The sequence below is a fragment of the Primulina tabacum genome, chromosome 10, assembly GCF_025594145.1.
Source record: "Primulina tabacum isolate GXHZ01 chromosome 10, ASM2559414v2, whole genome shotgun sequence".
Lineage (NCBI taxonomy): Eukaryota > Viridiplantae > Streptophyta > Magnoliopsida > Lamiales > Gesneriaceae > Primulina > Primulina tabacum.
Window position 1 is genome coordinate 16,088,805 of NC_134559.1, and position 13,808 is coordinate 16,102,612.

Sequence of the window (13,808 nt, forward strand, 5' to 3'; positions counted from 1 at the left end):
GCAGAATTCATTCTCTAAAACCCTTTAATTTGCGATTTTCCGCTTCTGTTAAGCTTCCGTTTCCTCGAGAAATCCGCTTAGGAAGTTCGAAATTCAATTCATGTTCCATTTTATCGTATCTCAGGCATAATAATAGCTTTACATTCGCTATTTTCTTCTTCTTATTTTTTTTTCTATTTTATGGAAACATTTAGCAGTTTTTGTTGTCATGAGCCGGTTCTGTGCGGAAGGGTATGACGCAGATTACTCCGGAGACGGTTAACTCATTAAAACAATTATTTCGACTGTTTTAGCCATAATTTCCGTAAACGGTCGCGACACGAGGACTTCTCAAGGAGGTCACCCATCCGAGCCCGCTCCATCGCGCCAGAATGCTTAACTTCGTGGTTTTGATTGGGCGAGAGCAGTGCCCGTGTTCTCCATCGCCGCCCGCTCCACACGTACTCGAGGGATATAAGAAAAAACATCCCACTTATGTCGGATGCGATCATACCATCACTAATGCACCGGAACCCATCAGAACTCTGAAGTTAAGCGTGCTTGGACGAGAGCAGTACTAGGATGGGTGGACCCCTGGGAAATCCTCGTGTTGCTCCCGTTTTCGTGTTTTTCTATTTTTGTTTACTTGTTGACAGACGATTTTCAGCTCAAATCATCTGAATCTCGATCGGTACGAGATAAGACATGTGAAATCAACGTAGCTCGGGCACTGCCGGATTTTGACAAAATTGTAGGCTAATTTGATTGTAAATGGGCAAACGAACGAGACTCATTACACCGCAATGAGCTAGCGAGATTTTAGCAGAATTCATTCTCTAAGACCCACTAATTTGCGATTTTCCGCTTCTGTTAAGCTTCCGTTTCCTCGAGAAATCCGCTTAGGAAGTTCGAAATTCGATTCATGTTCCATTTTATCATATCTCAGGCATAATAATAGCTTTAAATTCGCTATTTTCTTCTTCTTATTTTTTTTCTATTTTATGGAAATATTTAGCAATTTTTGTTGTCATGAGCTGGTTCTGTGCGTAAGGGTTTGACACAGATTACTCCGGGGACGGTTAACTCATTAAAACAATTATTTCGACTGTTTTAGCCATAATTTCTGTAAACGGTCGCGACACGAGGACTTCTCAGGGAGGTCACCCATCCTAGCTCTACCATCGCGCTCGAACGCTTAACTTCATGGTTCTGATTGGGCGAGAGCAGTGCCGCATGTTGTCCATCGCCGCCCGCGCCACACGTACTCGAGGGATATAAGAATAAACATCCCACTCATTGCCGGGTGCGATCATACCAGCACTAATGTACCGGATCCCATCAGAACTTCGAAGTTAAGCGTGCTTGGGCGAGACCAGTACTAGAATGGGTGACCCCCTGGGAAGTCCTCGTGTTGCACCCTTTTTCGTGTTTTTCTATTTTTGATTGATTACTTGTTGACAGACGATTTTCGGCTCAAATCATCCGAATCTCGATCGGGACCAGATAAGACATGTGAAATCAACGTAGCTCGGCCAATGCCGGATTTGGACAAAATTTTAGCCTAATTTGATTGTAAACGGGCAAACGAATGAGACTCATTACTCCGCAATGAGCTGGCGAGATTTTAGTAGAATTTCTTCTCTAAGACCCTCTAATTTGCGATTTTCCGCTTCTGTTAAGCTCCCGTTTCCTCGAGAAATCCGTTTAGGAAATCTGAAATTTGATTTCGGTTCCATTTTATCGTATCCCAGGCATAATAATAGCTTTACATTCGCTATTTTCTTCTTCTTTTTTTTCTATTTTCTGGGAACATTTAGCGATTTTTTTTTCGTGAGCCGATCTGTGCGGAAGGGTATGACGCAAATTACTCCGGAGACGGTTAACTCATTAAAAAAAATATTTCGACTTTTTAGCTATAATTTACGTTAACGGTCGCGACACGAGGACTTCCCAGGGAGGTCACTCATCCTAGCTCTACCATCGCGCCAGAACGCTTAACTTCATGGTTCTGATTGGGCGAGACCAGTGCCGCGTGTTGTCCATCGCCGTCGGCGCCACACGTACTCAAGGGATATAAGAAAAAACATCCCACTCGATGTCGGGTGCGATCATACCAGCACTAATGCACCGGATCCCATCCGAACTCCGAAGCTAAGCGTGCTTGGGCGAAAGCAGTACTAGGATGGGTGACCCCCTGGGAAGTCCTCGTGTTGCACCCTTTTTCGTGTTTTTCTATTTTTTATTACTTGTTGACAGACGATTTTTGGCTCAAATCACCTTAATCTCGATCGGGACCAGATAAGACATGTGAAATCAACGTAGCTCGGGCACTGCCGGATTTGGACAAAATTGTAGGCTAATTTGATTGTAAATGGGCAAACGAACGAGACTCATTACTCCGCAATGAGTTAAAGAGATTTTAGCCGAATTCCTTCCTTAAGACCCTCTAATTTGCGATTTTCCGCTTCTGTTAAGCTTCCGTTTCCTTGAGAAATATGTTTAGGAAGTCCGAAATTCTATTCTGGTTCCATTTTATCGTATCACAGGCATAATAATAGCTTTGCATTCGCTATTTTCTTCTTCTTATTTTTTTTTCTATTTTCTGGGAACATTTATCGATTTTTGTTGTCGTGAACCGGTTCTGTGCGGAAGGGTATGACGCAGATTACTCCGGAGACGATTAACTGATTAAAAACAATTATTTCAAATTTTTTAGCTATAATTTACGTAAACGGTCACGACACGAGGACTTCCCAGGGAGGTCACCCATCCTAGCTCTGCCATCGGGCCAGAACGTTTAACTTCATGGTTCTGATTTGGTGAGAGCAGTGCCGCGTGTTGTCCATCGCCGCCCTCGCCACACTTACTCGAGAGATATAAGAATAAACATCCCACTCAATGTTGAGTGGGATCATACCAGCACTAATGCACCGGATCCCATCTGACTCCGAAGTTAAGCGTGCTTGGACGAGACAAGTACTAGGATGGGTGACCCCCTGGGAAGTCCTCGTGTTGCACCCCTTTTCGTGTTTTTCTATTTTTGATTACTTGTTGACAGACGATTTTCGGCTCAAATCATCTGAATCTCGATCGGGACCAGATAAGACATGTGAAATCAACGTAGCACGGGCACTGTCGGATTTGGACAAAATTGTAGGCTAATTTGATTGTAAACGGGCAAACGAACGAGACACATTACTCCGCAACGAGGTGGTGAGATTTTAGCCGAATTCCTTCTCTAAGACCCTCTAATTTGCGATTTTCAGCTTCTCTTGAGCTTCTGTTTCCTCGAAAAATCCGCTTAGGAAGTCCGGAATTCGATTCAAGTTCCATTTTATCGTATCCCAGGCATAACAATAGCTTTACATTCGCTATTTTCTTCTTCTAATTTTTTTTTCTATTTTTGGGAACATTTAGCGATTTTTTTTGTCGTGAGCCGGTTCTGTGCGGAAAGGAATGAGGCAGATTACTCTGGAGACGGTTAAATCATTAAAAACAATTATTTCTACTGTTTTAGCCATAATTTACGTAAACGGTCGCGACACGAGGACTGCCCAGGGAGGTCACCCATCCTCGCTCTGCCATCGCGCCAGAACGCTTAACTTCGTGGTTCTGATTGGGCGAGAGCAGTGCCGCGTGTTGTCCATCGCCGCCCGCTCCACAGCTACTCGAGCGATATAAGATTAAACATCCCACTCAATGTCGGGTGCGATCATACCAGCACAAATGCACCGGATCCCATCAGAACTCCGAAGTTAAGCGTGTTTGGGCGAGACCAGTACTAGGATGGGTGACCCCCTGGGAAGTCCTCGTGTTGCACCCCTTTTCATGTTTTTCTATTTTTGATTACTTGTTGACACACGATTTTCGGCTCAAATCATCTGAATGTCGATCGGGACTAGATAGGACATGTGAAATAAACGTAGCTCGAGCACTGTCGGATTTGGACAAAATTGCAGCCTAATTTGATTGTAAACGGGCAAACGAACGAGACTCATTACTCCGCAACGAGGTGACGAGATTTTAGCCGAATTCCTTCTCTAAGACCCTCTAATTTACGATTTTCAGCTTCTGTTAAGATTCCATTTCCTCGAGAAATCCGCTTAGGAAGTTCGAAATTCGATTCCGCCTTCATTTTATCGTATCCCAGGCATAATAATAGCTTTACATTCGCTATTTTCTTCTTCTTATTTTTTTCTCTCTTTTATGGGAACATTTAGCGATTTTTGTTGTCATGAGCCGGTTCTGTGCGGAAGGGTATGACGGAGATTACTCCGGAAACAGTTAGTTCATAAAAAAAAATTATTTCAACTGTTTTTGCCATAATTTACGTAAACGATCGCGACACGAGGACTTCCCAATAAGGTCACCCATCCTAGCTCTGCCATCGCGCCAGAACGCTTAACTTCATGGTTCTGATTGGGCGAGAGCAGTGCCGCGTGTTGTCCATCGCTGCCCGCTCCACACGTACTCGAGGGATATAAGAATAAACATCCCACTCAATGTCGGGTGCGATCATACCAGCACTAATGCACCGATCCCATCAGAACTTCGAAGTTAAGAGTGCTTGGGCGAGAGCAGTACTAGGATGAATGACCCCCTGGGAAGTCCTCGTGTTGCACCCCTTTTCGTGTTTTTCATTTTTGATTACTTGTTGACAGACAATTTTCGGCTCAAATCAACTGAATCTCGATCGGGACCAGATAAGACATGTGAAATCAACGTAGCTCGGGCACTGCCGGATTTGGACAAAATTGTAGCCTAATTTGATTGTAAACGGGCAAACGAACGAGACTCATTACTCCGCAACGAGGTGGCGAGATTTTAGCCGAATTCCTTCTCTAAGACCCTCTAATTTTCTATTTTCCGCTTCTGTTAAGCTTTCGTTTCCTCGAGAAATCCGCTTAGGAAGTTCGAAATTCGATTCAGGTTCCATTTTATCGTATCCCAGGCATAACAATAGCTTTACATTCGCTATTTTATTCTTCTTATTTTTTTCTATTTTCTGGGAACATTTAGCGATTTTTTTGTCGTGAACCGGTTCTGTGCGGAAGGGTATGACGCAGATTACTCCGGAGACGGTTAAATCATTAAAACAATTATTTCGATTGTTTTATCCATAATTTACGTAAACGGTCGCGACACGAGGACTTCCAAGGGAGGTCACCCATCCTAGCTTTGCCATCGCGCCAGAACGCTTAACTTCATGGTTCTGATTGGGCGAGAGTAGTGCCCGTGTTGTCCATCGTCGTCCGCTCCACACGTACTCGAGGGATATAAGAATAAACATCCAACTCAATGTCGGGTGCGATCATACGAGCACTAATGCACCGGATCCCATCCGAACTCCGAAGTTAAGCGTGCTTGGGCGAGAGCAGTACTAGGATGGGTGACCCCCTGGGAAGTCCCTGTGTTGCACCCCTTTTCGTGTTTTTCTATTTTTGATTACTTGTTGACAGACGATTTTCGGCTCAAATCATCTGAATATCGATCAGGATCAGATAAGACATGTAAAATCAACGTAGCTCGGGTACTGCCGGATTTGGACAAAATTGTAGGCGAATTTTATTGTAAACGGGCAAACGAACGAGACTCATTACACCGCAACGAGCTGACGAGATTTTTGCCGAATTACTTCTCTAAGACCCTCTAATTTGCGATTTTCCGCTTCTGTTAAGCTTCTGTTTCTTCGAGAAATCCGTTTAGGAAGTCCGAAATTCGATTCCGGTTCCATTTTATCGTATCCCAGGCATAATAATAGCTTTACATTCGCTATTTTCTTCTTCTTATTTTTTTTTCTATTTTTTGGAAACATTAAGCGATTTTTGTTTTCGTGAGCCGGTTCTGTGCGGAAGGGTATGACAGAGATTACTCCGGAAACGGTTAGTTCATTAAAAACAATTATTTCGACTGTTTTAACCATAATTTACGTAAACGATCGCGACACGAGAACTTCCCAAGGTGGTCACCCATCCTAGCTCTGCCATCGCGCTAGAACGTTTAACTTCATGGTTCTGATTGGGCGAGAGCAGTGCCGCGTGTTTTCCATCGTCGACCGCTCCACACGTACTCGAGGGATATAAGAATAAACATCACTCAATGTTGGGAGCGATCATACCAGCACTAATGCACCGGATTCCATCAGAACTCCGAAGTTAAGCGTGCTTGGGCGAGACCAGTATTAAGATGGGTGACCCCCTGAGAAGTCCTCGTGTTGCACCATTTTTCGTGTTTTCCATTTTTGATTAGTTGTTGACAGACGATTTTTGGCTCAAATTATCTGAATTTGGATCGGGACCAGATAAGACGTGAAATCAACGTAGCTCGGGCACTGCCGAATTTGGACAAAATTGTAGCCTGATTTGATTGTAAACGGGTAAACGAACGAGACTCATTACTCCGCAACGAGGTGGCGAGATTTGAGCCGAATTCCTTCTCTAAGACCCTCTAATTTGCGATTTTCCGATTCTGTTAAGCTTTCATTTTCCGCGAGAAATCCGGTTAGGAAGTTCGAAATTCGATTTCGGTTCCATTTTATCGTATCTCAGGCATAATAATAGCTTTACATTCGCTATTTTCTTCTTCTTATTTTTTTTTTTATTTTCTGGGAACATTTAGCGATTTTTTTTGTCGTGTGCCGGTTCTATGCGAAAGGGTATGACACAGATTACTCTGGAGACGGTTAACTCATTAAAAACAATAATTTCGACTGTTTTAGCCATAATTTACGGTCTTGACATGAGGACTTCCCAGGGAGGTCACCCATCCTAGCTCTGCCATCGCGCCAGAACGCTTAACTTCATGGTTTTGATTGGGCGAGAGCAGTGCCCGTGTTGTCCATCGCCGCCCGCTCTACACGTACTCGAGAGATATAAGAATAAAAATCCCACTCAATGTCGGGTGCGATCATACCGGCACTAATGCACTGGATCCCATCAGAACTCCGAAGTTAAGCGTGCTTGGGCGAGAGCAGTACTAGGATTGGTGACCCCCTGGGAAGTCCTCGTGTTGCACCCCTTTTCGTGTTTTTCTATTTTTGATTACTTGTTCACAGACGAATTTAGGATCAAATCATCTGAATGTCGATCGGGACCAGATAAGACATGTGAAATCAACGTAGCTCGGGCACTGTATGATTTGGAGAAAATTGTCGGCTAATTTGATTGTAAACGGGCAAACGAACAAGACTCATTATTCCGCAACGAGGTGGCGAGATTTTAGCCGAATTCCTTCTCAAAGACCCTCTAATTTGTGATTCTCCGCTTCTGTTAAGCTTCCGTTTCCTCGAGAAATCCGTTTAGAAAATCCGAAATTCGATTCTGGTTCCATTTTATCGTATCATAGGCATAATAATAGCTTAACATTCGCTATTTTCTTTTTCTTTTTTTTTTCTATTTTTTGTGAATATTTAGCGATTTTTGTTGTCGTGAGCCAGTTCTGTGCGGAAGGGTATGACGGAGATTACTCCGGAGACGGTTAGTTCATTAATAAAAATTATTTCGACTGTTTTAGCCATACTTTACGTAAACGGTAGCGACACAAGGAATGCCCAGGGAGGTCACCCATCCTAGATCTGCCATCGCGCCAGAACGCTTAACTTCATGGTTCTGATTGGGCGAGAGCAGTGCCGCGTGTTGTCCATCGCTGCCCGCTCCAAACGTACTCGAGGGATATAAGAATAAACATCCCACTCAATGTCGGGTGCGATCATACCAGCACTAATGCACCGATCCCATCAGAACTCCGAAGTTAAGAGTGCTTGGGCGAGAGCAGTACTAGGATGAATGACCCCCTGGGAAGTCCTCGTGTTGCACCCCTTTTCGTGTTTTTTATTTTTGATTACTTGTTGACAGACATCTTTCGGCTCAAATCAACTGAATCTCGATCGGGACCAGATAAGACATGTGAAATCAACGTAGCTCGGGCACTGCCGGATTTGGACAAAATTGTAGCCTAATTTGATTGTAAACGGGCAAACGAACGAGACTCATTACTCCGCAACGAGGTGGCGAGATTTTAGCCGAATTCCTTCTCTATGTCCCTCTAATTTTCTATTTTCCGCTTCTGTTAAGCTTTCGTTTCCTCGAGAAATCCGCTTAGGAAGTTCGAAATTCGATTCAGGTTCCATTTTATCGTATCCCAGGCATAACAATAGCTTTACATTCGCTATTTTATTCTTCTTATTTTTTTCTATTTTCTGGGAACATTTAGCGATTTTTTTGTCGTGAACCGGTTCTGTGCGGAAGGGTATGACGCAGATTACTCCGGAGACGGTTAAATCATTAAAACAATTATTTCGATTGTTTTATCCATAATTTACGTAAACGGTCGCGACACGAGGACTTCCAAGGGAGGTCACCCATCCTAGCTTTGCCATCGCGCCAGAACGCTTAACTTCATGGTTCTGATTGGGCGAGAGCAGTGCCCGTGTTGTCCATCGTCGTCCGCTCCACACGTACTCGAGGGATATAAGAATAAACATCCAACTCAATGTCGGGTGCGATCATACGAGCACTAATGCACCGGATCCCATCCGAACTCCGAAGTTAAGCGTGCTTGGGCGAGAGCAGTACTAGGATGGGTGACCCCCTGGGAAGTCCCTGTGTTGCACCCCTTTTCGTGTTTTTCTATTTTTCATTACTTGTTGACAGACGATTTTCGGCTCAAATCATCTGAATATCGATCGGGATCAGATAAGACATGTGAAATCAACGTAGCTCGGGTACTGCCGGATTTGGACGAAATTGTAGGCGAATTTGATTGTAAACGGGCAAACGAACGAGACTCATTACACCGCAACGAGCTGACGAGATTTTTGCCGAATTACTTCTCTAAGATTCTCTAATTTGCGTTTTTCCGCTTCTGTTAAGCTTCTGTTTCTTCGAGAAATCCGTTTAGAAAGTCCGAAATTCGATTCCGGTTCTATTTTATCGTATCCCAGGCATAATAATAGCTTTACATTCGCTATTTTCTTCTTTTTATTTTTTTTTTACTATTTTCTTGGAACATTTAGCGAATTTTGTTGTCGTGAGCCAAATCTGTGCGGAAGGGTATGACGCAGATTACTCCGGAGATGGTTAACTCATTAAAAACTATTATTTCAACTGCTTTATGAATAATTTACGTAAACGGTCGCGACACGAAGACTTCCCAGGGAGGTCACCCATCCTAGCTCTGCCGCGTGTTGTCCATCGCGGACCGCTCTACACGTACTCGAGGGATATAAGAATAAACATCCCACGCAATGTCGGGTGAGATCATACCAGCACTAATGCACCGGATCCCATCAGAACTCCGAAGTTAAGCGCGCTTGGGCGAGAGCAGTAATAGGATGGTTGACCCCTGGGAAGTCTTCGTGTTGCACCCCTTTTCGTGTTTTTCTATTTTTGATTACTTGTTGACATAAGAATTTCGGCTCAAATCATCTGAATCTCGATCGGGACCAGATATGACGTGTGAAATCAACGTAGCTCGGGCACTGCCGGATTTGGACAAAATTGTATGTTAAATTGATTGTAAATGGGCAAACGAACGAGACTCATTGCTCCGCAATGAGCTGGCGAGATTTTAGCCGAATTCCTTGTCTAAGACTCTCTAATTTGCAATTTTCGCTTCTTTTAAGCTTCCGTTTCCTCGAAAAATCCGCTTAGTAAGTCCGAAATTCGATTCCGGTTCCATTTTATCGTATGCCAGGCGTAAAAATAGCTTTACATTCGCTATTTTTCTTCTTCTTATTTTTTTTCTATTTTCAGGGAATATTTAGCGATTTTTGTTGTCGTGAACCGGTTCTGTGCGGAAGGGTATGATGCAGATTACTCTGGAGACAGTTAATTCATTAAAAACAATTATTTCGACAGTTTTATCCATACTTTATGTAAATGGTCGCGACACGAGGACTTCCAAGGGAGGTCACCCATCCTAGCTCTGCCATCGGGCCAGAACGCTTAACTTCATGGTTCTAATTGGGCGAGAGTAGTGCCGCGTGTTGTCCATCGCCGCCCGCTCTACACGTACTCGAGGGATATAAGAATAAACATCCCACTCAATGTCGGGTGCGATCATACCAGCACTAATGCACCGGATCTCATCAGAACTCCGAAGTTAAGCGTGCTTGGACGAGAGCAGTACTCGGTTTGGTGACCCCCTAGGAAGTCCTTGTGTTGCACCCCTTTTCGTGTTTTTCTATTTTTTATTACTTGTTGACAGAAGATTTTCCGCTCAAATCATCTGAATCTCGATCGTGACCAGATAAGACATGGGAAATAAACGTAGCTCGGGCACTGCCGGATTTGGGCAAAATTGTAGGTTAATTTGATTGTAAACGGGCAAACGAACGAGACTCATTGCTCCGCAATGAGCTGGCAAGATTTTAGCCGAATGCTTTCTCTAAGACCCTCTAATTTGCATTTTTCCGTTTCTTTTAAACTTTCGTTTCCTCGAGAAATCATTATAGAAAGTCTGAAATTCGATTCCGGTTACATTTTACCGTATACCCACGCATAATAATAGTTTTACATTCGCTATTTTTTTATTCTTAATTTTTTTTATTTTCTGGGAACATTTAGCGATTTTTGTTGTTGTGAGCCGGTTCTGTGCGGAAGGGTATGACGCAGATTACTCCAGAGACGGTTAACTCATTAAAAACAATTATTTCGACTGTTTTAGCCATAATTTACGTAAACGGTCGCGACACGAGGACTGCCCAGGGAGTTCACCCATCCTAGCTCTGCCATCGCTCCAAAACGCTTAACTTCATGGTTCTGATTGGGCGAGAGCATTGCCGCGTGTTGTCCATCGCCGCCCGCTCCACAATTACTCGAGGGATATAAGAATAAACATCCCACTCAATGTCGTGTCCGATCATATCAGCACTAATGCACTGGATCCCATCTGAACTCCGAAGTTAAGTGTGCTTGGGCGATAGTAGTACTAGGATGGGTGACCTACTGGGAAGTCCTCGTGTTGCACCTCTTTTCGTGTTTTTCTATTTTTGATTACTTGTTGACAGACGATTTTTGGCTCAAATCATCTGAATCTCGATCGGACCAGATAAGACATGTGAATTAAACGTAGCTTGGGCACTGCCGGATTTGGGCAAAATTGTAGGATAATTTGATTGTAAACGGGCAAACGAACGAGACTCATTACTCCGCAATGAGCTGGCAAGATTTTAGCCGAATGCTTTCTATAAGACCCTCTAATTTGCGATTTTCCGTTTCTTTTAAGATTCCGTTTCCTCGAGAAATCTTCTTAGGAAGTCCGAAATTGGATTCCGGTTCCATTTTACCGTATACCCACGCATAATAATATCTTTACATTCGTTATTTTCTTATTCTTAATTTTTTTTTTGTTTTATGGGAACATTTAGCGATTTTTGTTGTCGTGAGCCGGTTCTGTGCGGAAGGGTATGACGCAGATTATTCCGGATACGGTTAACTCATTAAAAACAATTATTTCGACTGTTTTAGCCATAATTTACGTAAACGGTCGCGACACGAGGATTGCCCACGGAGGTCACCCATCCTATCTCTGCCATCGCTCCAGAACGTTTAACTTCATGGTTCTGATTGGGCGAGAGCAATGCCGCGTGTTGTCCATCACCGCCCGCTCCACGCGTACTAGAGGGATGTAAGAATAAACATCCCACTCAATGTCGGGTGCGATCATACTAGCACTAAGCGTGCTTGGGCGAGAGCAGTACTAGGGTGAGTGACCCCTTGGGAAGTCCTCGTGTTGCATCCCTTTTCGTGTTTTTCTTTTTTGATTACTTGTTGACAGACGATTTTCGGCTCAAATCATCTGAATCTCGATCGAGACCAGATAAGACATGTGAAATCAACGTAGCTCGGGAACTGCCGGATTTTGACAAAATTGTAGCCTAATTTGATTGTAAACGGGCAAACGAACGAGACTCATTACTCCGCAATGAGCTGGCGAGATTTTAGCCGAATTCCTTCTCTAATACCCTCTAATTTGCGATTTTCCGCATCTGTTAAGCTTCCGTTTCCTCGAGAAATCCGCTTAGGAAGTTCGAAATTCGATTCCTGTTCCATTTTATCGTATCTCAGGCATAATAATAACTTTACATTCGCTATTTTCTTCTTCTTATTTTTTTTCTATTTTCTGGGAACATTTAGCAATTTTTATTGTCGTGAGCCGGTTCTGTGCGGAAGAGTATGACGCAGATTACTGCGGAGACGGTTAACTCATTAAAAACAATTATTTCGAACTTAACTTCATGGTTCTGATTGAGCGAGAGCAGTGCCGCGTGTTGTCCATCGCCGCCTGCTCCACACATACTCGAGGGATATAAGAATAAAAATCCCACTCAATGTCGGGTGCGATCATACCAGCACTACTGCACCGGATCCCATCAGAACTCCGAAGTTAAGCGTGCTTGGACGAGAGCAGCACTAAGATGGGTGACCTCCTAGGAAGTTCTCGTGTTGCACCCTTTTTCGTGTTTTTCTATTTTTGAATACTTGTTGACAGACGATTTTTGGTTCAAATCATCTGAATCTCGATCACGACCAGATAAGACATGTGAAATCAACGTAGCTCGGGCACTGCAGGATTTGGACAAAATTAGAGCCTAATTTGATTGTAAACGGGCAGACGAACGAGATTCATTACTCCGCAATGAGCTGACGAGATTTTAGCCGAATTCCTTCTCTAAGACCCTCTAATTTGCGATTTTCCGCTTCTGTTAAGCTTTCGTTTCTTCGAGAAATCAGCTTAGGAAGTTAGAAATTCGATTCCGGTTCCATTTTATAGTATCTCAGGCATAATAATAGCTTTACATTCGCTATTTTCTTCTTCTTATTTTTTTTTCTATTTTCTGGTAACATTTAGGAATTTTTTTGTCGTGATCCGGTTCGTGCGGAATGGTATGACGCAGATTACTCCGGAGACGGTTAACTCATTAAAAACAATTATTTCGACTGTTTTAGCCATAATTTATGTAAACGGTCGCGACAAGAGGACTTCCAAAGGAGGTCACCCATCCTAGCTCCGCCATCGCACCAGAACGCTAACTTCATGGTTCCGATTGGGCGAGAGCAGTGCCGCGTGTTGTCCATCGCCGCCCGCTCCACACGTACTCGAGGGATATAAGAATAAAAATGCCATTGAATGTCGGGTGCGATCATACCAGCACAAATGCACCGGATCCCATCAGAACTCCGAAGTTAAGCGTGCTTGGGCGAAAGCAGTACTAGAATGGGTGACCCCCTGGGAAGTCCTCGTGTTGCACCCTTTTTCGTGTTTTTCTATTTTTGATTACTTAATGACAAACGATTTTCGGCTCAAATCATCTGAATCTCGATCGGAACCATATAAGACATGTGAAATCAACGTAGATCGGGCACGGCTGGATTTGGACAAAATTGTAGGCTAATTTGATTGTAAACGGGCAAACGAACGAGACTCAATACTCCGCAACGAGGTGGCGAGTATTAGCCGAATTCCTTCTCTAAGACCTCTAATTTGCGATTTTCCGCTTCTGTTAAGCTTCTGTTTCCTCAAGAAATCCGCTTAGTAAGTTCATAATTCGATTCCGGTTCCATTTTATCGTATCCCAGGCATAATAATAGCTTTACATTCGCTATTTTCTTCTTCTTATTTTTTTCTATTTTCAGGGAACATTTTGCAATTTTTGTTGTCGTGAGCCTGTTCTGTGCGGAAGGATATGACGCAGATTATCCGAAGACGGTTTACTCATTAAAAACAATTATTTCGACTTTTTTAGCCATAATTTACGTAAACGGTCTTGAAACACGGACTTCCCATGGAGTTCACCCATCCTAGCTCTGCCATCGCGTCAGAACGTT

At 43.4% G+C, this 13,808-nt stretch overlaps 15 non-coding genes and 1 pseudogene across 15 annotated transcripts; all 16 read left to right on the plus strand.

Moving 5' to 3' along the window:
* Positions 1-479: 479 nt before the first annotated feature.
* Positions 480-598, plus strand: LOC142511339 (5S ribosomal RNA; annotated as a pseudogene).
* A 682-nt stretch (positions 599-1,280) lies between these two features.
* On the plus strand, positions 1,281-1,399 carry LOC142513959 (5S ribosomal RNA). Its single transcript, XR_012809878.1, has one exon. It is a non-coding gene; the product is annotated as a 5S ribosomal RNA (ribosomal RNA).
* A 680-nt stretch (positions 1,400-2,079) lies between these two features.
* LOC142510283 (5S ribosomal RNA) lies at positions 2,080-2,198 on the plus strand. The gene has a single exon (XR_012808406.1). It is a non-coding gene; the product is annotated as a 5S ribosomal RNA (ribosomal RNA).
* Positions 2,199-2,882: 684 nt separating this feature from the next.
* On the plus strand, positions 2,883-3,000 carry LOC142506763 (5S ribosomal RNA). The gene has a single exon (XR_012805043.1). It is a non-coding gene; the product is annotated as a 5S ribosomal RNA (ribosomal RNA).
* Positions 3,001-3,683: 683 nt separating this feature from the next.
* Positions 3,684-3,802, plus strand: LOC142512932 (5S ribosomal RNA). Its single transcript, XR_012808906.1, has one exon. It is a non-coding gene; the product is annotated as a 5S ribosomal RNA (ribosomal RNA).
* A 684-nt stretch (positions 3,803-4,486) lies between these two features.
* On the plus strand, positions 4,487-4,604 carry LOC142507044 (5S ribosomal RNA). The gene has a single exon (XR_012805311.1). It is a non-coding gene; the product is annotated as a 5S ribosomal RNA (ribosomal RNA).
* A 678-nt stretch (positions 4,605-5,282) lies between these two features.
* LOC142513328 (5S ribosomal RNA) lies at positions 5,283-5,401 on the plus strand. Its single transcript, XR_012809280.1, has one exon. It is a non-coding gene; the product is annotated as a 5S ribosomal RNA (ribosomal RNA).
* Positions 5,402-6,083: 682 nt separating this feature from the next.
* On the plus strand, positions 6,084-6,202 carry LOC142516990 (5S ribosomal RNA). Its single transcript, XR_012812755.1, has one exon. It is a non-coding gene; the product is annotated as a 5S ribosomal RNA (ribosomal RNA).
* A 675-nt stretch (positions 6,203-6,877) lies between these two features.
* Positions 6,878-6,996, plus strand: LOC142513702 (5S ribosomal RNA). The gene has a single exon (XR_012809633.1). It is a non-coding gene; the product is annotated as a 5S ribosomal RNA (ribosomal RNA).
* Positions 6,997-7,678: 682 nt separating this feature from the next.
* Positions 7,679-7,796, plus strand: LOC142506617 (5S ribosomal RNA). The gene has a single exon (XR_012804904.1). It is a non-coding gene; the product is annotated as a 5S ribosomal RNA (ribosomal RNA).
* Positions 7,797-8,474: 678 nt separating this feature from the next.
* LOC142513329 (5S ribosomal RNA) lies at positions 8,475-8,593 on the plus strand. The gene has a single exon (XR_012809281.1). It is a non-coding gene; the product is annotated as a 5S ribosomal RNA (ribosomal RNA).
* A 635-nt stretch (positions 8,594-9,228) lies between these two features.
* Positions 9,229-9,346, plus strand: LOC142509510 (5S ribosomal RNA). The gene has a single exon (XR_012807681.1). It is a non-coding gene; the product is annotated as a 5S ribosomal RNA (ribosomal RNA).
* Positions 9,347-10,029: 683 nt separating this feature from the next.
* LOC142506384 (5S ribosomal RNA) lies at positions 10,030-10,148 on the plus strand. Its single transcript, XR_012804678.1, has one exon. It is a non-coding gene; the product is annotated as a 5S ribosomal RNA (ribosomal RNA).
* A 683-nt stretch (positions 10,149-10,831) lies between these two features.
* On the plus strand, positions 10,832-10,950 carry LOC142508429 (5S ribosomal RNA). Its single transcript, XR_012806641.1, has one exon. It is a non-coding gene; the product is annotated as a 5S ribosomal RNA (ribosomal RNA).
* Positions 10,951-12,315: 1,365 nt separating this feature from the next.
* Positions 12,316-12,434, plus strand: LOC142515439 (5S ribosomal RNA). Its single transcript, XR_012811285.1, has one exon. It is a non-coding gene; the product is annotated as a 5S ribosomal RNA (ribosomal RNA).
* A 681-nt stretch (positions 12,435-13,115) lies between these two features.
* LOC142513457 (5S ribosomal RNA) lies at positions 13,116-13,234 on the plus strand. Its single transcript, XR_012809403.1, has one exon. It is a non-coding gene; the product is annotated as a 5S ribosomal RNA (ribosomal RNA).
* Positions 13,235-13,808: the final 574 nt, after the last annotated feature.